The sequence below is a fragment of the Chelonia mydas genome, chromosome 14 (assembly GCF_015237465.2).
Source record: "Chelonia mydas isolate rCheMyd1 chromosome 14, rCheMyd1.pri.v2, whole genome shotgun sequence".
NCBI lineage: Eukaryota > Metazoa > Chordata > Testudines > Cheloniidae > Chelonia > Chelonia mydas.
The window spans coordinates 1,747,450-1,773,225 of NC_051254.2; the positions used below are offsets into that span (position 1 = coordinate 1,747,450).

Sequence of the window (25,776 nt, forward strand, 5' to 3'; positions counted from 1 at the left end):
GGTGCATTTTACACCTTCCTAAGCGTCTGACATAGGCCACCCACCAAGTCAGGACATAACCCTTCATCCAAACACAATCTGGCTTCTTTAACAATTATGAAACTCTTTGCCTCAAGGACATTCTGTGGTGGGCAGTGCCACGGGCTCGTTATATCCTGTGCATAAACAGCTTTCTTGTATCCATTTCTGCCGGCTGGCTTTTAATGGGAGAGCCCCCGTTTCTGCACCAGAGAGCAGGAGCATGGCTCCCCCAAGCCATTTGTTACTGCATAAACCACTTCTTCAGCTGCACAGTCCTGGTCTCCAAATCCCCCTGCACTCAGACCTCTAATTATTTCTGCTGCCCTTCTCTGGCCTGCTGCCATATATCACAGGCCGTGCTCCTGTCAGCATGCACAAGCTAGGGAAGGTCAGGATGGGTCAGTATTAGCAGGGAGACTTCTGTAGAGCACCAGGCGCTGCAGAAATCAGTGGGCCTCGGTCACTGAGTAGGTGCTCGCTCCCCCCTCCCAATCAGCTCACTAGGAGACAATGCTTTTGGACAAGACAAAACCCAGGCCTCAGTGCCTCACAGTCCTTTAAAACCCTGCCATACTATGCATCCAAGGTAGGGTCTTAGCCCCAGCGCCCAGCCACGCTCACGTTTGGACAACCCTATTCATTTCATCTGGATGCAGCCGCAGCGTTCCTCACCGCCTCTCCCAGGCGCTGCTCTGTTCAGAGAGGGTTGGAAAGTGGGAACAAATTTTCCCCCAAAATTTTGAAGTCATTTTCGTTCCACAGGTTTCAAAAGAGAACGAGTTTTCATTTGTTCTAAACTGAAAATGTTAGGGGGTTTGGGTCTCTCCCCACACACACACACACACTTCTCTCTCCTCCCCCCCACTGAAAGTGTGGAACGGAAAGAGACGAAACGGGGGTGGGGGTCGTGTTTTCAGATTTCATCAAAGAATGAAAAAATTCAAAGAACACTGAATTTGTGACTTTTTTCATTTTTTAATCAAGAGACCGCATTTCATTCAATTAAAATATTTTTTGTGGAAAAACCAACCAACCAGCTCTCGTGCTGTCAGACACAGCCATGTTTTCAATCCTTTCGACGGGTGGGAGAAATGCCTCATTCCCTGTTTATTTCTATGTACTGTAATCATCAGTGCCTTGGGGTGCATGTGGATATAAAGGGCTATGAAGACGGGAGACCACCATCACCTACCCATGCTCCTGTGTCAGGTGCAGGCTGGACACAGGCCCTGGGATTCATGACTTGTGTGGAGGGCACCAGCCTGCAGAGGAGGTGACGTCTCGCAGCAGAAGGGAAGGGGGATAAGCAGAAACAGAAAGGGAAGGGAGAGCAATGAAGCTCCATCTTAGGGGACACGCACTTTGTGCAACAACAAGATTCTCCTCTATAAAGACTCTGATCCAATGGTAAATTCCATGCCGGTGGAGAACCCTGTTCCCACTCCGCAGCTGGACAGCACAGGACTGCTTTGCGGAAACTCCTTAGTGCTTGGACCTCATTCAAAAATGCGTCAGCCATGAAAATCGTATGTGAGGATCACCACCTGGTTGGGAGGCAGAGGGCCGGAAATCCTGCCCCATGGGAAAAAATCCAGGCCAGCTCATCCCCCAAAGCTCCCAGAGACGAGGAGATTCTTAGCCAGCCTTGAAGCCTGACTGCACGCTGAAAGAGAAACGCATTTAAAACCAAACCAAAAAGCAGTGTGTGTTGGAGGAGAGAGAGATGTGACATGTCCCAAAGCAACCGTTTCTGTATTAATCAACTGAACCCAGGAGAGAGCAAAGCTGGGATGCTATCCAATATGCATATGTTGCAAGGCAGAAGGTGTGTACAGAGCGGTATCCAGTCTGAAAAAGGATTCCCTAGCAGCCCCGGGAAGTCTGGGGACCGCAGGACCATACAAACAGCTAGCTCAGGGGCATTATTCACTATGCAGTGACTGGGAATGCATTACTAAACCCTGACCATGGCTGACCCAAAACTGCCACCTTGGATTCCAGACGCTTACCATGTTTAGGGATTTATCATTATTGCATTTGCTTCCTCTGTTTAGAAACACATGCAGAGAAGTCTCATATTCATGGAAGAAAGGGACTGTTAAAGGGTGAGAACCAAGCCCATTGCAGAGCCTGCTTCCTATCCAGTTCTACATGGCTCTGCTAACGCACCTCAGCACTGTCCTGAGACCCCCAGCATTCCAGTTCTGAGCATACGTGCGCACCCGTGTCCAACCAGCCTCATGCTCCAGGGTGGGTTTTTCTATAGTGAGCACACATCCTCGTGGCGGTCAGACTGAGCCCACGCTCCACTCCCTGCAACCTAACCCCGATCTACAGTCAGAAGGCTAGCACATGAGCCCACCAAGCCACTTCATCCCCGGTACCTGCAACCTATTATGCCCTCTGCATAGCCAGCCCAAGGGGGAGGCCCACCTCTCCTGCTGCTCCCCTCTAAAGCACAGTGCTAAGGAACACCAATCAGAGGGGCAGCTAGGCCACCAGAATTTGCATTTTTTGACTGCAGTCTGTAGACTCTGCTGCCCTGGGGTCTCTCTCAGCCACCCTTCATTTACCAAAGGAAACTCACTCACTGCTGATGGGTGCACATGACACCTAGAGAACTCAACACTCAGACACAGAAGGAGAATGCCTTTGCAGCCTCTCCTCCTGTCCAGACACCATACATCCCCAGCACCACTGCACAATGGTTCATTTCACAGAGGTGCGAGCGGGAGGGACATTTGCATCCATATGCAGAGGCTGCCGATACACCGGGCAGCGAGAGAATGGGGGAGAGCGCAAGATGGAGAGCGTGCGCGGTGTGCCATTTCAATGCATGTATTTATATCCTTCACAGACGCAGCATCCCTTTGTAAAGCCATGGAGCGTGTATAGTCAGGGCTGTCAGTTCAGCGGCATGTTACAAGTGTTTGATATGGAGATTTTGGCAGTGGGAATGGATGTACCTCACTGAGAGGTTTATGTAAAATGACAGCTTCTGGAAAATGAAGCACTCAGACAAAAAAAAGGTACAAACAAAAGCGAAGAGAAGGCTTCCGCTCAGCGAGTCCAAAATGGATTTCTGCTCCATGCCAGCCTGCACGCAGCTCCCAGTCACGAGGCTGGAGTCAGGGAGCACACAGCTCCAGCAGGTATCTCCCCAGCTGCACCAACCCCCTCGCCCGGGTTTCTCTGGTTTGACTTCACACTCATGCTCCCCCTCCTCACTCGCTCACCCCGCTTCCCTTTAGCTATTCCTCGTCTCCTTCCCCCTTGTTTTACTGACCGGGTCTCTTGTCACTGAATGCTGAGTGGCTGCGGGAGGGAGAATGCTGTTGCCAAGAGATCCAAGAACATTTTTTGCAATGTGTTTGCCCCCTCCAGTTTTCAGGATGGGGGTGGGCGGGTCACCAACTAGTCCTTCGTGCAAGGCTGAGAATTGCAGGGAACTGCCCTTTCTTCAGAAGGCAGGAGAGTCTCCCTGCAGAGGGTATGCGTGTCTGCAGAGGCAGAAACCCACAAACCAACCATCCCGAAAAGGCAGGCAGACACCATGTTCTAGTTGGTTTTGTTTTAAGAACAGGCAGATGCCAATCACTCCCTCTGAGCCTCCCCCGGCAATTCCATGGTTGGCAGGGACGCTGCCCTGAGACAGTCCAGTCAAGGGCAACCGCTCCTTGACCCGTCAGCAGTCAAAGAAAAGCAGTGGCAAGAAGCCAGCAAAAGTCCAGTTTCACGCACACAGCAAAGCAGGAGGATCTGGCTCTTACATTCACATTTTGCACCAGCTCATGAGACTAGCGATTTACCTTTCCCTGACAGTAAGTAAGTGGAAGCACAACCAACAGCAACACAATATAAATACGGCCTCTCACCCAGCCCCAAGAATAGGGAATCAAATACCCTACTCGCCACCATTCACGTCTATTGAACTACAGAATGTCAAACCCCTCCTGCTACCCGCCAGGGGAAGGCCTCCCATCATCCATTTATTCCAAAGCAAAAGGCTCCCAGCCCAGCCCAGCGGGACTGGTGATGGAGCAGACCCTCCTAGCCCTGGGCCAGCACCTCTCACATGGGGTGAAAAGCTGCTCGTGTTCCCCTTTGGGCAGAAACCAGCAGGAAGTCGCCACAGTCAAATGTTTCTACACATAACAGAGGTCAAGAGATGGGCAGGATGCCCCCAAAAACCCCTGCTACGCAAGTCAGTCTCCAGCTCTTTCTAAAGAAGATCCCAGAATTCATCTGACTCCCTGCCCAAGGATCAGAGTTGAAGGCAATACCATCTTCCAGCTCCTGGGGAGAATCAAGAACATGTTGAGGCAAAGTCCAAAGTGTTCCTTACGCTCTCCCCCCTTCCACCTCCCCATCTTTCTAGAAGTGAAGTGGCGGCTCAGGAGAGGGAGAGAGCATGCAGATTTCAGAGCCTAGAATAAGGATGCTGCTTCCTCTACCAAGCAATTTGCAGGTGGATAACAGACAACGCTTACCAAGGCCATTGCAGAAGACAGCCCTTGCTCTACAACAAGTCAAGGACACCCACAGATTTATGACCCTCAGGAGCACCCCATACGCCCTAAAGTAAAATGGTCTTTCTGAGCAGCCTTCACCTTCTAACTGCCACGCCATAAAGGCTTCAATACTGTGTAAGGAGAATTCTCTCTCACTGGCTCAGGCTCTCTTGCTGCAGCAGCTGCAGACCCTTTTGCTTGTCACGGCATCAACTCCAAGTCACTATTTCTTCCTGGGCTACCATAAGGCAACCAGCACTCAAGAGACACTCTTCTGCCCATGGAATGAAGAAACCGTGCCAAAGGGATCACCTGTCTCTGGAACAGGTTCGTGGACCTCTAGCTAAGTGGCTCCCAAACTCTACATGCAACTGTACAAGTTTTGGTTATCGAGCCCTGGCTGCAGCAGCCAGCATCCACCACCTCCCATTCCAATGGGGCTCGGGCACCTCCAGTCCCTGCAGGCCAATGGGAGAGTGCTTTTAGCTCACGCTCTGTGGCTAGCTACAGCACTCGAGCAAGCAGGAGGCAGCAGCAGTGAGTGGGATCCCCCTACACACACACACATCATAGAGGTTCACCCTTATAGCAGGAAAAGGGAGCCTAAGACACTAGCTACGAAAGCCTCAGTACCAATAGCAGGATGTGTCCCAGCGATGGAGAACCTCCCTCCTGGACGACAGCACTAGACAGAACCTGCTGCATTGTGCAATTAGCCCCTGCACAACGGACTCTGCACTCCAGCTGCTTCTCCAGCGAGCAGGAAGGAAAAGAGGTGTGTTTCTGAATGGTCCTGTCCCTGACACAACAAGACTTTCCAACTGAAGTTCCATCCCTCAAGGTACAGCTGATCTAAACAGCCTTGATGCTCAGCTCGCTGCTCGTGTGAACACACATCCCATCTGAGCAGAGTGACTCCGAGCCTGGACCAGAATCCTTGCCGCTTCTGTGCCCGGACTCAGACTCCAGTGCCCCAAGTATGTGCATTGGTAGGTATACACCACATATAAACACGCTCCTATACACGACACACCCCGTGTGTACAGAGCTATAAATACCTAACTATGCAAGACCAGGAGTGACAGTAAGGGCTATAGGTCAGTTGCATTTTATAGATTATATAGAGATAGACGCACACACACTGAATTCCCAACAGCCTGGTATACAGATTTTTAAAGGGGCCCAGGAAGACTGCTTTGATGTCTCTCACATGTTAACAAGATCCAACAAACAATTCCTACTCCCCCTGCATGCCCCACTCACTTGCCCCTTCAGCCCAACCCTCTCCTTGGGCACCATCACAACGACTTTCTTACCAAAACCGGTAACAACACTTGGGGAAAGTATTGTGAAGGTTTGGTCTGACTCCAGCACCAAATATAACTGAAATGATCGGCGCTGGCATTCGCTCAGGGCACCATGGCTATAAAGCTTTGGAAGGCAGAGCTGACTGGATTCAGGACTAGATCTGTTCTAGTTCCAAAACTTAAAGGATTTGCTACATGGAGATAATTACTGACCAAGCTTAGGCCATCCACGTGAACACCGAACAAGAGCCCTTGGGTGTAATCGGCCCTTGCTCTCCTGGATCCTCTGCAGGCCAGAGAAGAGTTCACATTTGTTTCATTTCCATCTCTCATCACCTGCTGGCAGGGGAGTACCAGCTCCCCATGGTCCCTCCCCTAGGCAGCAGCATTCATAAATCAACTCCCTCTTCTGCTCATTTACAATACCATCATTTACACTGAGCCACAGGTGTGCATGGCACCTCACAGGCAGAGGAGCAGACAAGCTCCCTGCCGCAAGAGCTTACTTTCTAAATGAGATTGCTACTCGGAAACAATTATAACAGACCGCCGAGGGGTGCTGCTCCAGGGACACAGACTCCACATTCATCGGTCCACATTCATCTGCCCCCCCTCAGGAGTTGTCGCTGCAGACCCTGCCAAAGCAGGGACCAGAGCTGGAGAATGAGGGGGAGGAGCATTTCAGAGGGGGGAAAAGGAGGCCGCTTTACCTCCTTCCTGTTCAAACCCCTGCATCCCCCGAGATCTTAGCTCAGGCAATTCCTCACTGGGCCAGAACCAATACTCCGGCTGGGCTTCTCAAAGAGCCATGGGGTGGGAGTGGGGGGGAGGGCCTGGAGCAGGGCATCTGAGGAGGGCACTGGAAAAGAGTCTCAAACTGGCACCACCCACGTATGCTGCAGCTGGCCAGCAATTCAGGAGCTTGCTTATAAGAGAGCTGGACCCCTCTCCCCAGGGGAGTAACCCTGGAGAGAATAAGCCTGTGGCATCTTCTCTAGAGGACGGGTCACAGCAGAGGGGAAAGCAGGACAGACAAAACCATGAACCCAGCTCTGCTGCATACACGCCTACTTCCCACTCCCTGCGATCAAGTCCTGCCGTCCCCATTCCCCCCGGCCCCCACCATAATGTGCAAACCAAGGGCTTACAACACCAACTTCACTGGAAACTTCCCTGCTCTGCACCTTGAGCAAAGAGATTAAGGATCCCCAACACCTCCAGCATCTAATCACTACTCTCAGGGCCACAAGGAGCTGGATAATTAACACTGGGTTCCTTGACATTCTGTCTCACAGGACTGCATATTAAACAGCCTGGCTGCTTGTTTGGCGGCTGCTGTCATGGCTCACACGGTGATAGAAGTGGGTGGGCGGCTGCGCAGATATGAGAAGAGGAGGGGTAGGAGGGTCGCCTGAGAGAGACAGATGCAAAAAAAAAAAAAAACCTAGAGAAAATTAACATTGATACCCCAGTCTCACCAAAGCAGCTGTACCCCCAACTCAACACCTTTGGGGGGTGGACAGGTGCACCTCCAGCATGTGCTAGCTGCTTAGCTCTCTCTCTCTATCCTTCTTCCACCTTTTTAGAAGCTAAACTACTTTTGTGTTGCAAAGGTTTAACACATGCATGCGCATGTGTTTTTACTCCAGTCTTTAAATGGAGATCTTTGCCAAGAATTTACAATTCCCCTGTGGCCTCAATCTTGCAAAGATTGCTTTTTTAACACTGTTGGGCTTTAATTCTAATAAGCCTCCTCTTCATTACAGAACCAGGTCACATTGCCTTGACACTGCAAGAAAATATTTCACCAAGAGAGGAAAAGGGATAAAAAATAAAGAAAGAGGGATAAAGGAGAGAGAAATAAAAGCAAGTCATTCACTTAATCTGGGGAAATTTTTAAAATAGTGAAAGAAGGGAACGGTCAAGCAGTGTGGCTGTGAGGGGGAGAGATGTTTGCCCAGGGCTTCAATTACACACCCAAATTCTTAGAAATATTTCTAGTTAGGGTCTCCTCCCCCCGCCTTTGCTGCTTAAAAGTGACAGGAGAAACTGGAGAGGGAGCATGACAAAACTTTGATCGACATAATGAGGACAAAGTTCAGCTTCTGTCCTGGACAGATGGCTGTTATTACTAGTCCAGTGCACTCCACATTACCTGAGCGAATTCACCGGCCGGTGCAGCAGGGAAGGGAAGCAGCACAGGGGAAGCAGCAGCTCAACGCACCGGCAAGGCCAGTTTTCCAGAGCCCACAAAATTAATTGGGACTTTCGGGGGCGGCGGGGGTGGGAAGATTTACAATTTGTTTTCCATTAGGGAGGAAAATCATCCAATCCCCACCATTTTTTGTTTTTAAAGTCCCCCACCCCCCTTCACCAACACACACGCACGCGCGCACACACGATCCTGGTCAGACAGATTTCAGAGTAGCAGGGATTTGCTGCCCTGGAATAGCACTGCAACATTGTTTTGCCTGGCTCAGGACAAGTTATCCCAAAAATCTCTTGTGTTGGACAGGAGCTGGGGACTGCTTTCCCTTCCTTCTCCAGAGGAGCCATCCTCTGCTGTCCTACATCAGAGCCATCACCATGGAAACACTGATATACCCTAACCTATCTCCCTGCGTCTCCTTAACTAGACTGTTATACTACACAGCCTCTTCTGCCATGGAGGGGAGGAGGAGGGGATGGGATGTTTGGGAACCACTTCTGTGCAGATCTGATCCAGGACTCCTGGGTTCTATACTCAGCTCTGGAACCAACTTGCTGTGACCTCCCTGTTTCTCTATCTGTAAAATGGGGTTAATATGACAGAAGTGTTGCCAGGCCTAGAAGTTTGTGAAGCACTCAGAGACCCTGGGCTTTGGGAGGAATGTTACGGAATACATTACCGAACACACTGCACTATTCGAGGAGGGCAGCCACTCTCTCTACAGGAGCCAGTGAGCCAGAGGAACACGGCCACGAATACGAGAAGCTATGAACGCCACACTGGTCTGAGCCCATGTGTTAGCGAGCAGATGCATTAAGCGTGAGCTTTGCCAAGTGAAAGTCTTGAAGGAATTTGAAGTCTTTAAACCATGATTTCAGGACATCAGTAACTCAGCCAGAGGTTAGGGGTCTATTACAGCAGTGGGTGGGTGAGGTTCTGTGGCCTGCCATGTGCAGGCGGTCAGACTGATGATCATGATGGTGCCTTCTGACCTTAAGGTCGATGAGTCTAATTTACAAGGGACTGAACGCTCTACAGATGGCTACACATATGGAAGCCATTAAACCAACTCCTGGGGAGAGCAAACATCCGCTCAAGTCCTCACTCAGCTGCGCTGCTCTAAGGACTAGATTTTCAGAAGTGCTCAGAACCCAGCAGCCCCCACTTTTTAAAAACCAGACCCCAAAGGCATTGGGTCTCCTGCAGCAGGTTATCGGAAGCAGCCAGGACCGTTTCCTCCTCCGTATCCTTCTTGCACCAGCAGAGGGCCAGAGCAAAACCTGGTGTAGAACAGCAGCTCCCTGCGTTCTTTCCAGTTTTAGAAGCAGGCTGCTCCTCTGGTTTCCCTCTGTTCTTCAGAGCACAACAAACTATGTTCCCTCCTGGGGTCAGAAAGGCAGATCTGCGGAGCGCCTCCCCCTGCACAGATAGGAAAGGGTCTTTTCATGAACAGGAGAATATCCCAGTATGAGCCAATAAATGATGACTGGTGCCCACAGCCACAGCTTGGAAATAAGTTACTTTGGAAGTACTTTGTACCTCTAATGCTGCACCCCTGTAGTGACAACACAGGAGCCAAGGCCATTGCAGCAGAGCGCGTCCCAATTTATGCCAGAGTGAAATTCTACCATGGCATGCAAGGAGCTTTGCAACATGCAGCAAATCGTAGCATCTAAGTAGGCCACATGTATGAAATCAGCATAAACAACATGCCGCAAAAGCTAACGTACATTCTGGAGGCTGATGCAAATACATTCATGCGCGGGAGCTACAAACCAACAGCAATGGTCCGACAGGCACTCACAGAGCAGGCTAATCTGCCCATCCCTTCGAACCACTCCACTGAGCCCCAACACTCCAGAGCCGGGGGGGGCCAACCTGAGCCTGAGAAGGAGCCAGAATTTACCAATGTGCCAAAGAGCCACAGTAATATATCAGCAGCCCCCAATCAGATCCCCTGACCCAGGTCCCAGCGCCTCCTTCCCACAGGCAGATCCAGGGCCGGCTCTATCATTTTTGCCGCCCCAAGCAATGAAAAAAAACGTCGCCGCCGAATCGCTGCCGCGGACGGCGGAAGAGAGAAGCCGCCGCCGAATCGCCGCCACCGCGGAAACGCTGCCGCCCCTTTCTGACTGCAGCCCCAAGCACCTGCTTGGAACGCTGGTGCCTGGAGCCGGCCCTGCACCGATCAGCACCTCCCCACGCCTCCTCATCAGCTGTTTCCTGGCGTGCAGGAGGCTCTGGGGGGGAAGGGGGAAGGAGCGAGGGCATGGCAGGCTCAGGGGAGGGGGTGGGAAGGGGTGGAGTGGGGACAGGGCCTGGGGCAGAGCAGGGGGCTCAGCAGCAAGCACCCCCCGGCACACTGGAAAGTTGGCGCCCGTAGCTCCAGCCCCGGAGTCGGTGCCTAGACAAGGAGCCGCACGTTAACTTCTGAAGAGCCGCATGGGGCTCCGGAGCCCCAGGTTGGCCACCCCTGCTCCAGAGGGCCCAGGGAAAGCAAGAAGCCGTTTCCATAACCCCAGGTCCCCAGCAGCAAGCCCCATCTATCTGGACAGACCGGAACTCAGCTTCCTCCGAAGTAGGTGCTCTCGGTATGGGAACGGGGCTCAAACAACGAAACTTTGTTACGGCAGCGTGTTTCTCTACTACTTACAACTAAAGAAATGTAATAGGCAGCCCCTTCCCTGCTGCCGATGAACACAGAGCAATCAGACAGCGAGGTCACTGGCTGGGGTGCTCTGCTCCCGCAGAGAATGGCACCCAATGGGAGCCAGTTTCTCCCACTGGATCTGTACAATACTGCACCTGCTCAGCTCCAGCCAGACCGTGTCCACCCCCACCCCCAGTTCTCAAGCGTGCCCCCTAAGGCCCATCCCCTGAGCAGCTCCTCAATGAATGCCTGGTGCCCATGTGAGAAGGGTTATTGGGACAGGAGTCCCAGTCCATTTGCAAAGCAGCCTCTCCCCTCACCAGCTCCCACAAACAAGCTCACAACCTGCTATTGTTCCCCTCTGTACATCCCACATTTTCTACAGGAGGCCCCATCCAAAAGAATTCCAAATCCAGTCAAATGGAGACAGGCTCAGCCAGCAGCAACACACTGCATTTGACGTCCCAATACTAGGCTCTGTGAGAACAAGGAGCTCCCCCAAACCTAACAGATGGAAAGCAGGAGTGCAGGAGACAATGAGCACTGTGCGAAGACACCCAAGTTACAAGGCTAGCTCATATGTCCTGTCAATCTAGGAGTTATGTTCACCCCTCCCTGTGGGCATGACTGTGTCATAGGCTTTCTGGAAAAGGCGTTACAGGTCCCACCAGATAGGGGCCTAGGCACAGGACTAGGCTTGGAGATGGGGCAGGAAGAGGACAGCGGGGCGGTGAGCTGCTGACAGGTCAAACAGGAGCTGGAGAGTGCAAGGCCTTGCAGGCTACAATATGGAGCTTAACCCTGATGCAGAAGGTGAGAAGTCGGTCGATGGATTTGGTGAGAGGACTGGACAGTCATAGCAGTGGGTGAGACAGTCAAGTCTCATGGACACACCTCAGACAGAACGAAGAAGGCAAGGCAAGCGTCTCCAAAGCCCAAGGAGGAGGTTTCAGTTATCAAGGCAGGAGATGGTGGGGGTCGGACAAGGATTTGGTGGCTGGCATGGACATTAACGTGAAGCAAGGAAACCAGCATGCCATTAACTACACAAGGGCATGAGCAGCAGCATTAGAAAAGTGCCAGCTGAGCGTGGTGCATCAATTTTGCATTGAATTTACAAAGACAACAAGGCAGTACGATAGCTCTGCTGGGAGGAGAGGAGAGAGGAAACTTCTCTCTCTCCTCTACCCCTGTCCACCCTCCGTTCGTCAGGACCTGAACGCTGCATTTTAAAGTTCTCTCTGTTCTTGGCTAGAAATAATTATTTTAGAGTGGGAGAGAAATTCTGCCACCCCCGATCTCTCAAAACACTACATTAGAATATCCCCTTCCATGATCTCTGAACTGCAGCTTTCCTCCACACAAGAGCACAAACAGGATTTACGACCAAGTTAGACTAGGGAAGCTCCAAATGGAGATGTTTTAATTCTTAATGCTAACAGCTGCACTTAAGGCAAGACAGGCATGGAAGCCATGCCTGGGAGTAACCATGGCAACTTCACAGAAGTTAAATAAAAACTTCTTTTTTTAAAAAAAAAGATAACAAGGTCCCTGAATCGCGCTTTATCAGCCACACTGCTACACAGATCAAGACACAGCTAGCTCAGGATTCCTAATTACCTTTGCACTACATTGGATATAGGTAGATTGTAAATACAGTTGGACCCCTCTTTATACGTGGACATACGCATATTATATAAAACGTGTTCACACGCAGACACAGAGTTAATTCAGACAGGCCCTCGAATTCAATGACTCCACACTAAGGGTAGATCTACAAAGGGTGTTTAGAACCTTGTGCATTGGGAGGCCAGGATCCATTGCTCTTAATGGCATGTGTCCACCATCCATACGGACACCCACAGATACAAAAAGCACTGCAGTTCTGCTGCCCGTTAGCCAAACCATAGCTATAACATTACAACTGTGACATCACAGCTGTGTGAGGTCATCTTTTTAAAGAGCAGAAAACCCTGGAACATTTAACAGTGTCTCAGCCAATAAGCCAGCAGTTAATTAAATGACAACTTCTCCAATCAGTGCACACTGATCTTGATGTCACACCACTATCACTCAACAAGCAATTCCACCACTGTCCTGAAATCAAACCATATGCTGTTAAAGACACCCAAACTTTTTTCCTTCGGAGATCAAGCTCTCAAACAAACCAATAACTGGTAGGAAAGCAAAGACATTTCCAGTCTGTAAATGGGGAGGACACTTGCCCTCCTTTGGAAAGCACTTTGAGAGCTTGACTGAAAAGCATTCTAGGGGCTGAGCAGCACAGAATATCAGGATTGGAAGGGACCTCAGGAGGTTGTCTAGTCCAACCCCCTGCTCAAAGCAGGACCAATCCCCAATTTTTGCCCCAGATCCCTACATGGCCCCCTCAAGGATTGAACTCACAACCCTGGGTTTAGCAGACCAATGCTCAAACCACTGAGCTATCCCTCCCCCCATCATTTGAAATCAGAATTTTATAAAGTTCAATTAAAACGTGCAATGTGGATCAGTTATAAAAACAAAGCCACAGGAAGACTATAAATAAACCTGCACATATTTCAGAGCACTGACAGCATCACCAGTCACTTTGTTCCCTCCTGGTAGGCAGTTACCTGTATAGTACTGCACATGTGCAATCAGAACTGATGTCCAGGGCTCATTCCTGGAGATGCTGTATAAACACAAGACACTGATGTTTCAACAAAATTCTTCTGTGCTTCCCATTTACCCTCCCACCTACTCTTCTGTACAGTTCCAGCCCTGGGAGGAGTGAGATGGGAAGGTCTCCTGATCCTAATTTGATAGAAGAATTTGAGTCCCCAAAATAAATAAGTTGAGAGCGTTAGAATTTCTGTAACTCAAACTTGCATGAATTTCAAAGAGAGCATGCACTGTGCCTTTAAAGCAGACCTGCTCAGACCTTTAAGTGAAGGTGACTGATTTATTCTGACTATTGCTGCCTCTTAGAGACATTGCTCTCTTCCAACCATGCAGTACTTTAATTGTCCATCAGTGGAGCAGGAAAGAGTTGTAAATCTTTGTTCCATGTTCCTTGGAGCTAAACACCGCTTGACCTCCACTTGCCAATCCCATTCACCTGCACCCATGCTTGACGGTGGGAGGGAAGGCCCCTGGCAAACAGATCACTAGACTCTCCCAACTCCTGGGGTCACTGCAGAGAAATGCTGCACAGACGAGGTTTATCAGTGCAGCTGGGAAAAGGGGTGGCAGAGATCTGCAGTGTTCTAGGAGCTACTGCACAAGGCTGCACTCTCTGAGCGACCAGACCTCCCCTCGCAGTCTGTCCACTCTGTATCAGGGAAATTCTAATGGGGGGAAGAAGCCTGGTGGAATTTTCTACACGCACAAGTCACGCGATATCCCGACTAGGCCTCGTCTGCACTGGGGCTTTGTCAAGCCGCAGCGCAGCCCCCGAGCGCAGGGAGGAAAAGGCGCTGTTTGCGCTGATGGAGTTGTCTCTAGTTTCAAACAAATCGTGGCCTAGAGCAGCGCAGCCTGCACTGGCCGGGCTACACCGGGGGCTGGCCACAGGTGCTCTATCAAACCTGTGTGTGAATAAATGAACCCTCGCTACAGAGACCGGGCTTCTGATGGTGCCTGACAGATCTGAGACAGGGAACCGGGAAGCCAAGGCACTAGTTATCTAGGGTTGTGGTACGGCACCTAGCACCAGAACATCTGGAACCCTGCCCATTAGGCACAGCTCCAGGCAGACTCTCATAGAATATCAGGGCTGGAAGGGACCTCAGGAGGTCATCTAGTCCAACCCCCTGCTCAAAGCAGGACCAATCCCCGACTAAATCATCCCAGCCAGGGCTTTGTCAAGCCTGACCTTAAAAATATCTAAGGAAGGAGATTCCACCACCTCCCTAGGTAACGCATTCCAGTGTTTCACCACCCTCCTAGTGAAAAAATTTTTCCTAATATCCAACCTAAACCTCCCCCACTGCAACTTGAGACCATTACTCCTTGTCCTGTCATCCGCTACCACTGAGAATAGTCTAGATCCATCCTCTTTGGAACCCCCTTTCAGGTAGTTGAAAGCAGCTATCAAATCCCCCCTCATTCTTCTCTTCTGTAGACTAAACAATCCCAGTTCCCTCAGCCTAAGTCATGTGTTCCAGTCCCCTAATCATTTTTGTTGCCCTCCACTGGACTCTTTCCAATTTTTCCACATCCTTCTTGTAGTGTGGGGCCCAAAACTGGACACAGTACTCCAGAGGAGGCCTCATCAATGTCGAATAGAGGGGATCGATCACGTCCCTTGATCTGCTGGCAATGCCCCTACTTATACGTCCCAAAATGCCATTGGCCTTCTTGGCAACAAGGGCACACTGTTGACTCATATCCAGCTTCTTGTCCACTGTCACCCCTACGTCCTTTTCTGCAGAACTGCTGCCGAGCCATTCGGTCCCTAGTCTGTAGCGGTGCATTGGATTCTTCCATCCTAAGGGCAGGACTCTGGGCCAAAAGAAATCTGATGAGGTTCAACAAGGGCAAGTGCAATCCTCCAATTTGTCTAGGTCCCTCTGTATCCTATCCCTACCCTCCAGCGTATCTACCACTCCTCCCAGTTTAGTGTCATCTGCAAACTTGCTGAGGGTGCAATCCACACCATCCTCCAGATCATTTATGAAGATATTGAACAAAACTGGCCCCAGGACTGACCCCTGGGGCACTCCACTTGATACCGGCTGCCAACTAGACATGGAGCCATTGATCACTACCCGTTGAGCCCGACAATCTAGCCAGCTTTCTATCCACCTTATAGTCCATTCATCCAGCCCATACTTCTTTAACTCTCATCTACCCTCAAACACAGGGGCTAGAACCAGGGGTGCTGCTGCACCCCCGAGCTTGAAGTGGTTTCCATCATATGTAGGGTCTACATCTTGGGTCAATGGCACTCAGCCCCTGCCACCGTCACATTGTTCCAGCACCCTGCTCTCAAACATGTGTTTTGCAATAAATGTTTTCTGTAATGTGTCTATGTAACCACATGTTATTACTTCAGATAATAAAAAGTCCTTTTTCTTAAAACAAGAGTGTGCCAATAATTACTTGTAACCAGTTTGGATTGGGCCCAGCTGAGTGCAGTCTTGGCAAGTTTGAGCAAAAGCAAAAGGAACATACTTAAAGTTCGCCAGCCTTTCCAAGTGATTAAACCTGTGTAATGTCAGTCTGGTCTCCAGCCCCAGTCCTGCAAGGAACTGCACCGGACAGACCCCCGCATCCTTGCAGGGCCCCGTGGGGCTCCCTGAGGCAGAATTAATTACAGGATCAGGACATACTTTCCTGTATGGTGCCTATCATCATGGTATCTCAGTTCTTCTCTTCCTCTCACACACACATCCTCCACCTCCTCCAAGCCAAAGTAGCTGCGGGAGCTTCAGGGTCTGAATACCACTACCAGTTTGGCTTTTATAAGTATACGCGAGATGGATTCTCCTGCACGATCTTCAACAGAAACCAGATAAGCTGCTGCTGAGTGCTGAAAGCATTCTAGCACAACTGGATGGATGTATGCCCTATAGCAGTCACGAATAGGGCGACCAGACAGCAAGTGTGAAAAATCGGGATGGGGTGGGGGGGTAATAGGAGCCTACATAAGAAAAAGCCCCAAATATCGGGAGTGTCCCTATAAAATCGGGACCCTAGTCGTGGATCTCCTACCAGTAAGCTCATGGAAACTCTAGTGGCTCTGTTTCCAAATGGCAAAGGTGTTGTATCCAAGTGCCAAATAGCAAATTAAGGAAAAAATCCAAGGAGAAAATAAAAAGAAGCACACCTTGCTCAGGAACATTCCTGCTCACTTTTGTGCTGAAGGGGCTAGCGAGCCAGCAAACCTATTCCTTTCCTCCTGCCAGCTTGGTTTCAAGACTGGTTGTGGCTAGCAGTTCCCCTGAGCAGGGAGTGGTGGTGGTGTTACATGTACCTAGCAGAGTAGCCTGCCAAGTGGCTTTATACCACAGCTGTAAGTAAAATAAATACAGAAGTGCCCTACTGCCCACAATGGCCAAAGGAACACAGCTAGAGTGCTGCAAGGAAAACCCAGGCTGAAAGGCAGCTCTTGCTAACAGGGTCTCAGCATCCACATGGGTATTTTGGGGACAGGAGTAATGACTGAAGAGGAGTTTTTAAACCTACATCTTTAAACTTATTTGCTAATTCTCCCTCCTGACATCACACAGATGGTTCCGCATTGAGGGGAGGGGTCGGGAGGTATGCAACAAGGCAAAGAGGATCAATAGCTACAGGAAAAGAATAGGAACTAGCAGACTCCTGGCTTTGACGGCGACTCCCCATTTTCGTTTTGGTTTTTTATGATGGATAAAGAATGGATGGAAAAAAAGGCCGGGGGGGGGCCCTTCCCTCCCTTCTGATTGTTTTATGCATTAGAAATTTAGGTCCTGTCCAGCCTGGAAAACACTATGCTGCCTAGAGAGCTACTGAAATGGTGACATGCCAGGAGTCTAAAGCGTGAGAGTTGAGTGTGGAAAGATTCAGACTCATGGAATATCAGGCTTGGAAGGGACCTCAAGAGGTCATCTAGTCCAAGCCCCTGCTCAAAGTAGGACCAATCCCCAATTTTTGGCCCAGATCCCTAAATGGCTGCCTCAAGGATTGAACTCGCAACCCTGGGTTTAGCAGGCCAGTGCTCAAACCACTGAGCTATCCCTCCCCCGTAGTCAGACAATTTAAAACTTTGTTTTTATTAAACCAAATTTAACTCCAGTGACCAGTAAACATCTCAGAGAAGGAAAATCTTTGTTACAGATTCAACCTCAGCCCCTTCAACTAGAGTGTAAGTTCCAAGAATACACCCCACACACACACAAAAATCATCCTGCAAAGCCAAGGGACACCACTTATGATACGCCTGCTATTTCAAAAGGTAAGAAACAAGGGAAGAGGGAACTGTAAAGGCTGGTAGCACTGGCCTGCCACGTTACACCCTACTAGCAAGTGGAGATCCAGTGGGAAAAGGCTCTGCTGACTCACTGAGGCAGGTGGCTCATTTCCCCACCCAGAGATAAGGGAGGGAGGCATTCCCTGGAGAAGCAAGGAACTAGAGTGTGGGCTGAGCAGTCCCCAGGGTGAAGAATCCAGAGCCAGCCAAGCCACAAAAGGAGGTCGGAGCTGATTAATATTCCCAAAACTCCAGGAAGGGGATGAGCTGGGTCACTGTGGACTGTGAATGAGTGTGGGAGGCCATAACAGCTCAGACACTCTTAAAAGAAACAAAACATCCACACACCCTTCATGTTCTCTTTTATCCATCTCAAAGAAGCTCATGCCATTTTTAAAAAAATCCCCTGCAGGTCACCTTTAGCTGAGACACTGTCTCACCCTGAAACCTTAGGGAAGTCCCTAAGTTGCTAGTACTTAGTTACCCCAGCTGAAAAAAGGGGTATCAACAAATCCAGCCCCACAAGACGTCACTGAGACATGGACAAGACATCGGAGCGGGGCCTATGCTAGTATCTGGGAAAATTAAAGCATACAGAGAGGCACGCTGTGTGTACTTTTACGAGACAGGCTTCCCAACAGCAGCTATACCCCTTGAGTACATTGAAAAGAGTTGGGAATTGTAGCCAAGTAGAGATTCTTGCAAAATGTTCTGTTTCCGGTTCATAACCATATGTTCTTCCCTGAACTAGTGGAAAAACCAGACTCTTCCTGAAGGTGAATGGACTTATTTGTGCCTTTTCACCAGCCTGTCTCCTCTCCACATCCTGGAGTTTTCAAGGCTCCTTTCTGTGGGTCAGAAGGGGTGGAGGTGAGGACACAGACCACAGCCATCTCCAGAAATGTTAGCAGGAAGGACAACGAGGCCTTGGCTGGAGTTCCTCCAGCTACAAGCTACAGGAAGAGTTGACCTCTATTGTTCTTCATACACACCCCACCTTTGTATGGTGCTTTGTGATACTCAGATGAAAGGTGCAAAGTACAAAGTATCATCAACATAGTCATCTCCCAAACACCTAACATTACACTAGGATACTCATGGGCCCTCGAATCTCTACAGCCCCAAGCTCCTTTCGCCTACACTGTGCGTATGTCTCACCGCACCCCCATTTTATGCAATAGGTGGGCATCTCCTTTTGTGTGACAACTTCAGACCTTGTCCATCATTTTCTTACTTGCTTTCCATGGTTATCTAAAGAGAAATTATTTGCTGTAAACTCACCTCATGACATGCTAAATAAAAAAACAAAACTAAAGAACTTGCTTCATGTTTTGTATTATCTCAAATAACCTTCAAAGGCATTTATCTGCCATCAGCTGACGCATCTGAGAAACAGTGATGACAAACTAATTTAGTAAATGCAAGCAAGTAAATGAATGAGTGAATATACCCCATACTGAATGAGGTACCTCATGGTAAATGTCTTCAATGAGGACACTTATCCGTGTGCTGCCAGATGCAGCAATCCAGCCCTGATCTCAAAATCCTCTCTGTGCAGGAGGACCCTGACACCCAAACGGAGTCCCATGGGTGGTGTGTCTGTGCAAATCCAATCAGGGGTTTAGTTCTCATGCGCCCATGCAACCACTAAGCTAGCAAACACCCTGGGCACCCACACCTAGCACACAACGGCAAACACATTAAACTGCTCCATCCAGAAACTTCATCTAACGAGGAAGACAAGAGACCTAATCGACAGGATGCGGAAGAAAAGCTATTACGAGACATATTGGAGGGAGAAAGCATAAATAAAAGAGGTGGTCATGATGGCAGCCTAGAGAGGATGTTTCAGAGAAGCAGCCAACGCTGTGTTTGTTCTGCCTGAATATCCTACAAGCCTGTGACATAAATGTGATGCTTGGGGCTCAGGTATCATGGTGAGGCTTGATCTACACTAGAAACTTATGTCGGTGCAATTACGTTGCTCAGAGGCGTGGACAATCCACACTCCTGAGCGATGCCGTTATACCGATCTAACCACTGGTATAAATAGCGGTACGTCAGCGGGAGGACTTCTCCCATCAACACAGCTATTGCCTCTCAGGAAAGTGGAGTACGTACGCTGAAGGGAGATGCCCTCCCATCGGTGTAGGTAACATCTTCGCTGCAGCCTTTTAAGTGCTGACAAGCCCTGTGAAGTACATGCAAAAGAGAGAGAGTTTTTTAAAAGGAAAAAAGAGGGGGAGTGGAGAACTGTGCCTAGTCAAAGAGCTAAGATGCAGACAGGCAGCATGTTTACAGAGCCAAGCTCCTTGTGAAGGAATATGTCAAAGAGAGATCGAAGGAAACTGGGTTTCCAAGAGTGGGGACTTCATGGAAAACGCTTTCCCCTGCCCAGCAGCCCTATTTCTAGAACTCACTTGAAGTGAGCTGTAGCTCACGAAAGCTCATGCTCAAATAAACTGGTTAGTCTCTAAGGTGCCACAAGTACTCCTTTTCTTTTTGCCAAATCCAGGACTCTGTCAGTTTCCTTCTCGTCTTTACGGTGGGGGGTGGAAACACAGCCTTGCAGCAGACCCCCAGGAAAGGTAGTCCCCATGAAGGGACAGGAGACCTTTTGTTTCAGCTACAATTGCTTTGTTCCAGTCTAACGGGGGGGGGGGGGGGGGATGGGATTTTCCCCTCCAGCATGCGCCTATTATCTCCTCAAATCCCAACATTTTAGAAGGGAAGTTTTTGTTCCCTATCCTGCGGATCCTTAAATTAATACATACAAGCTTCAGAGTAACAGCCGTGTTAGTCTGTATTCGCAAAAAGAAAAGGAGTACTTGTGGCACCTTAGAGACTAACCAATTTATTTGAGCATAAGCTTTCGTGAGCTATCCGATGAAGTGAGCTGTAGCTCACGAAAGCTTATGCTCAAATAAATTGGTTAGTCTCTAAGGTGCTGCAAGTACTCCTTTTCTTTTTACATACAAGCTGCAGCTCTGAGCCCCCAGCCCAGGGTCACGGAAGGCTGTCCTGCCACTATCAGCCAACTTCTGAATGAGTTACTATCAGACTTTACCCACCTGCAGACTCATGAAACCTATTTCTGATGCTTTGAGATTAATGGCACTGCTGATACAGAGCTCTATGTCCTGTTGGCCCACTGTGACCCCATCCCACAGCAAACCCCTGCAACCATCTATCCCTAGCCCTGCAAGGACCTGCTGGAACCCTGCAGCCAAGTCTTCCTGTGCCTTTTTCCACCAAGGCTTTCTGCTTCTACTTCCCAGAGAGGAGAGTTTATTTTAAACAAACTATGAATCATTTTATGCAGGGGAAAAGTCAGCTCTGTATTTTCTCTGAATCGTATAAAAACAAAGCCCCTCTGATGCCCCATGCTCCTGGGAATGGGATCCCTGGCCTGCCAGCCAGCCCCACATGCTTTGCAAACAACTCCTAACCCTACAAAAATCATGAACCTCAGGCATCATCTGTATTTCTATTCTACACAACAATAGCCTCCATTTTTTGCTTTGTGTGGTTTAATCATGTCTCAACCATTTCATCCGAAAACCAGGAAGCTCTTTGGAGAAGGGACTGTCTTAATCGGTGTTTGAACAGCAGGCCTCCTGAGACCTCAGGACTGACTGGGACCTCTGGGAACAATTGTAATACAAATGATAATACACCATCAATGTGATGTAAAAGAAATCGCAAGCCCCGGGGCATCTAAGGAAACGCCATCCCGAATTTACAGAGCGCAAAGAGAAAGAACAGGACATTCCTTAAGTGTTAGGAGCTTCCCAAAATATGTAGCCACCTACAAGTACTCGCTGGCTCTTCTGACCCCCACCCCGAGAGCCTTTTATCCCGCATTCCCCAGCGAGAGACCACAACCATATCAATGAGGGGGAGACAAAACGAAGCAGCAGGAAATCACTCCTGCCCAAGGCCAGGTTTTCACAGAGGCAGTAAGTGCGTTCCAAACCTTTATGAAAAGCAACTCAAAACAGTCAATGTCAGTAATGTCATGCTTACTGGAGCGAGAAGCAGAGAAATCCCTGCCCCCACCCCACACACTAATGAAGTCTCTTCTGCTCTTCCCAAGGCAGGAGTTGTGCTACGCTAGCAAACCCTGGGTGCCCCAACTTGGTGGGGGCTGGAGTGAGGGGCACTTCACCCCTTTCCCTTCCACTGGAACAGCTGCATTATTTTATGCACCCTCAGCTCCCAGCTGCCTCATGGTTTGGCAAGCATCTTTCACCATCAGCACAGAGCACCACAGGGAACAGGAGGGGTTCTCTTCTTTCTAATGCACTTCACCACTTAAAGCACATTTCTTCACATCAAATGCCTACATTAAAAGCTTTGGATGAAACATTCTCTATTTTGGTACTGTAAATATCGACCCACAGTCATACAAGTGGTTAAATACGTGCACCATATTTTTACATCTGCAGCATATATCAAGCAGGTGAATAAAAAGGCACCCTCTTTTTCCCAAAAGCAACGTTTCAGATTAACGCTGCAGCATGCCAAGCCTTGCTTAGAATGAAATTCCGACAGACAGGAGCATGCTTCCAGCAAAAAAGAAAAACCAAGGAAGCTGCACAAGCTTGGATTTATTTGCACCCCCATGCAAACTGTAGAAACTGTACATTTCTATTCCAAACCGTAGTATTCTGCCTTACCCGCTTCACCCAGTTATCAGAGGTACGCAGGCCAGAAGGGGGTCGGGGTTCTCAGGCACCCTCCCCACCCACTTTTCCCTCCTCTTTAATCAGTCTGCACTTCATGCAACTTTTTCTTTATAATTTACATTGACCTGGAGGGTCTGATTTTAATTAATGTAATATTCCTGTTAACAACAGTGCCTAATTAAGACATCCGTTAAGAATCCATAATGTAAACTTAATGAGGAGTTCTTCTGGGATTTTTTTGTGAACAAATAAAATGCTGCATCTTTGAACTTTAAAAAACAATTATTAATAGGTATATTAAATGAATTAATTGACAGGGACTTAGGAAAAAGCCTACCTAGTATCATCACTCCCTGCCCCTGGTAGAACTTCTCAACAGCAACTCCACTGCTTGAAGAAATAATTGGGAATTATCCTCAAGAGTGCTATAGATTTTTATGAGATTTATTTGTGACGTCGTCTACTTCTGGCGCCAACCCAAAGCTCCTCTCTCATGAGCTGCTAGCCTACAGTTCATGGCAGGTTTAACTAGCACGCACTCTTCTGGTTCAGCTACCCAGGGCTTCTCCAACTAGGAGACTTTTAAACCATCTTCTTCAACCCATTCTCCTCCATCCCACCCATGCAGAGATATTACATCTTACAAACCAGGAAGACAGCAAACACTACCTATCAAATCTGGGAAGGAAGGAAAGAAAGAAAAAGACAAGATACAAATTCACACAGTACAGTAATCTTCCACCACAGCTAGTATTTGGCTCTGCAGCTGGGCTTGCTAAAGTTATCACCTATTTCCCCTGAAGCTACTTTGCTCCAAACTGCCTTTAGGATGATTTCCAAGGGAAACACTCATTGTGTGCTTCCTGCAGAGGTGCAATAAAGTGTGTGATAACCGTGGGGGTCTGCTGCTGGAGGCACAACCCCGCTCCGAAGCAGTACACCCTGGGAGAGTATTGCAGGGCCACCGAGGGAGCTTTGCTCTCTATTGTTATTCTGCACAGCAACCCAACTTCTCTGTGAAGGCTGCAGAAGAAACAATAAAAAGGGCTTTGCACTGCACTCCCCTATTACAGCCTGTAACCTCCCAATGTCAACAACAAAAGAGGCGAAGGGAGGAGGGGATCCACTGAACACAGTAACTTCCATCCTACAAAAAGCTTCCTTAGTGACCCTTTAGGAACAGAAAGTTCAGCCACTCATCAGCTTAGGAAGCAGAATCCCCTACGCCCCACTGCAGCTACTCTGACCCAGTCCCACCTGAACTCCACTGCCCAGGGTAGGCCTGACAGTTTCCTGGAGCAGGATTTTTAACAGGTATTTCACCTGAACACATTTCAGAAACTGTGGACAGGATACCACTGGTACCTTAACTCCACATGCATCCCCAGCACTTTCAGAGCAATTCACACCTGGCACCTCTCTCCCCACCCCTGTGATTTATAACTGCATGCCAGGCATCACCCCTGGGAAGAGACTCCATGCTCTCCACTTGCCCAAGGCATCCATCATTCACCTCTGGAGCTGGACAGGCTGACCCCTTCTTCTCCTGCCCCCTAACTAACAAGCAGGCAGGGTACCCACACGCAAACAGAGGCACAGTAACAAGGCAGAGGAAGCAAAACTTGCACCCTATATCCCACCTCCGCATCCCGGTCACCACCCACCTACGTACACTATTATTCGGGGGCACAGCATAGTGGGGGGAGTGCCTGAGTATCTCTGTGCCTCCCCCCGCAGTGTCTCCAGTGAACCATTTCCAGCGCCTGTCTTCACAGTCTGCTCCCACTCATCTGAGGGTGACTGGCATCCCCCCCATGCCCTGCCCAGCATCCCCTGCAATGACCCCCAGCTGGCACTCCCTCCCACCCTGTCTGGCACCCCCATACCCTACCCCCATCCCGGCCCCCCCTCCTGCTCCCATACCCTGTCCCCCACCCAGCATCCCCTCTCACCCCCATGTCTGGCACCCCCATACCCTGCCCCCATCCGGGCACCCCCTCCTACTCCCATACCCTGTCCCCCACCCACCACCCCCATGTCTGGCACCCCCATACTCTGTCCCCCACCCACCACCCCCTCTGACCCCCATGTCCGGCACCCCCTCCTGCTCCCATACCCTGTCCCCCACCCACCACCCCCTCTCACCCCATGTCCGGCACCCCCATACCCTGCCCCATCCGGGCACCCCCTCCTACCCCTATGCCCGGCTCCCAGGCACCCCCGTGCCCTATCCCCATCCCGGCCCCCCCTCCCCACGCCCTGCCCCCCCGGGCCCCCTGCCCCGAGCGCGGCGGCGGCGGCGCCCCCCGAGCCCCCGGCCCGGGTCACTCACCTGCTCACGGGTCCCCGCGGCGGGGGCCGGTGCGCAGCCGAGCCCCGGGTGCCCGCGCGCCGAGCGGCATCTCCCGGGCAGCACCGGGCGGCGGCGGCGGGTCGGTGCCTGGCGAGGGAGGCGGCGGCGGCTCCGCGCTGCTCTGCGCCCACCCGGCTGCGCTGGGTCCCGGCGCACGCGGCTGCGCCCGAGCCGCCCGCCCCCGGCCGCCGGGGAGGGGAGCGCAGCGCCGCGCAGCGCAGGGGGCGGCGCAGGCCACACGTGCCGCGGCACCTGCCCCCGCCCCCGGCCCCGGCCCCGGCCCCGTCCCCGGCGCGGGCGGGGAGCGGAGCCGGCGGCGCCCGGAGCCTCGGACCCGGCCTGGGCAGAGGAGAGAGAGAGAGACCCCCCCCCCCCGGCGCCGGGCCGCCCTGCCCCGGCCCCCCCGGCGCTGCCCCCCGCTTCCCTCGCACCCCGCCGGCCCCGGTCCCCGCCCTCGGGCTCCTTCCCGGCGGGGCTCCGGGCTGAGCTGGGGGGCAGGCGGCTCGGGCTCTGACACGCCCTGAACTTCGGGGCTGCCGGGGGCTCCCTCCCCCCAGCGCCCCCCGCTCTCCGCGGCTGTTTGCAGCCCAGAGCCTTGGGCCTCCCTTCTCCTGGGCAGGGGTCGCCCTGGCCCGTGGCTGCACGTGTGGGCCCCCCCCCCGAAGAAGGAAGCAGGAAAAGCCCATTTCCTATCGTGCTGACTAAGATGTGCTCCTGGTAGTCCCGCCTGTCGCCATCTGTCTCTTGCCTTCTGCTCAGATTGTAACCTGTGTGGGGCAGGGACCGGCTGTGCTCTGCAGCACCTGCTCTAATGGGTTCCTGCCCATGCCAAGGGCTCCTGGGCACGCTGGCAATGCAAGAATAGTAAGAACAGGACTTCCCCAGAACCAAGGCAATGATCTGAATGTTTCTGACAGACAGGACAGCAGTCCCTGCCTGTCCCATTTCATTCCTCACACTGCTCCAATCTGAGATCTTGCTGTCGCTCTTCTTGGACTGATTTCCTCAGAGACCCCATCCATACCCCGGGGGGAGAGTTACGCTTGTCAGAGATGCCATGCTGTGCTATGCTAAGCAAGGTCCAGGTGTAGGAACTAGAGGCT

At 50.8% G+C, this 25,776-nt stretch overlaps 1 protein-coding gene across 5 annotated transcripts in view; it reads right to left on the reverse strand.

Annotated features, from left to right (window-relative positions):
• RBFOX3 (RNA binding fox-1 homolog 3) overlaps positions 1 to 24,783 on the reverse strand; it is a 352,823-nt gene extending 328,040 nt beyond the window's left edge. For all 5 annotated transcript variants that reach the window (XM_043527730.1, XM_043527725.1, XM_043527735.1 and 2 more), the window contains exon 1: positions 24,653 to 24,783. The gene's annotated coding sequence lies outside the window, so the exon portion shown is untranslated. The remainder of the gene's footprint in view (positions 1 to 24,652) is intronic.
• Between the last annotated feature and the right edge of the window lie 993 nt (positions 24,784 to 25,776).